The 1,296-nt window shown below is 41.3% G+C and overlaps 1 long non-coding RNA gene across 1 annotated transcript in view; it reads right to left on the bottom strand.

The window, feature by feature from the left end:
• Positions 1 to 361: 361 nt before the first annotated feature.
• Positions 362 to 1,296, bottom strand: part of LOC106940790 (uncharacterized) — a 25,270-nt gene continuing 24,335 nt past the window's right edge. Inside the window, exon 4 of the long non-coding RNA XR_001423200.1 lies at positions 362 to 487. This is a non-coding gene — a long non-coding RNA (uncharacterized LOC106940790). The remainder of the gene's footprint in view (positions 488 to 1,296) is intronic.

Consider the following 1,296-nt stretch of genomic DNA (forward strand, 5'->3'; position numbering starts at 1 on the left):
TAATCCATTTGAGGAGCCGGCAGTTTATCTTGAGGAAATAAATGACGATGCAAAAGTTAATTAGACTGTAACATGCGCAGTCCACTGCTCAACCACTGCGGAGGCAGTTACGCTACGCCACTGCGAAGAATTAGAAACCGCTGGGAGTAACTCATCCAGCGGATTTAACAAATGGAGCCTTCTGGGTTCACGTTACGCAGGAGAGCGGCGCTCTGGAGGAGCTGCAGACGTAACATCTGTCCGTTTCGGAAAAGCTAAAAAAAATTAAATAAAAAAAATCCTTAAAGCTCACACCGGACCCNGCGGGCCACATGTGGCCCGCGGGCCTTGAGTTTGACACATGTGTTCTAAAGTATGTAAACTAAGTGCTCCTGTTCAGGGTTGTAAAGCATCTAATTCCATTTCTAAATAGTGAGTACTCTACAGTTTCTGATAAGATAAGCTAAAGAATGACTGATCTAAATCCTTTTCTGGGTTAAAGTGACTACTCCACAATTCTAAGTTTGTTCTAAATCCTTTTCTGTGTTTAAAGTAAAGTATAAACTAAACAGTGACTGTTCCTGTTAAGTATTTCTGGATTCCAAGTTCATATTTATTCTAATTCTAATTCTGATTCCATTTCTGGGCTGTATAATATTGATCTAAATAGTGCGTACTCCACAGTTTCTAATATTACTAATAAACTAAAATAATCCTTTTCTGGGTTAAATAGGGAGTACTCCACCGTTTCTAAAACAAAAAAGAGGAAAGGACACATTAGGGCAGATGGCAACATTCAGACAAAACAAACGGCAAAACAAAGACATGAGTGAAGGCGGTGACGTCACAGGGTCATGAAACCACGTTACTGAGCCTCCTGGCAAAGTCCGATAGAGGTGTTGTTATCAAGGCATGATGTCCTTCGGAGCGTTCAACTTCTCAACTCCATGGATACAGGAGGGGGTGAGGAGGGAAGGAGAGTTGTGTTTATATATCTTCAAGGAGATTAGAAAAATGCAGCCCTTCCAAGGCCACATGGGGAAAGCCAATTCAGAAACAGAATGTCTTAGGTCGGGAAGATTATAAATTTCAATCTTCCCTAAAGTCTCTCCGATACATCTCAGTTCCCAATCATCCAAATTAGTTTGGTCGTTCCACTGAACCAAACTTCTCCAAGATTGATTCCAACTCGTTAGTGAATTTTAGAGTCCTTGTCTCTGTTCACACCAACAATCTGAGTGTTTGCTAGTTCGGCGAAATCCGTCACAAATTTGTCGATAATCCAGGAATCCAGAAGCTCCAAACAGCAGAAATCCT

The sequence above is a fragment of the Poecilia latipinna genome, unplaced genomic scaffold (genome assembly GCF_001443285.1).
Source record: "Poecilia latipinna isolate Pla-1442-1.1 unplaced genomic scaffold, P_latipinna-1.0 Scaffold3361, whole genome shotgun sequence".
NCBI lineage: Eukaryota > Metazoa > Chordata > Actinopteri > Cyprinodontiformes > Poeciliidae > Poecilia > Poecilia latipinna.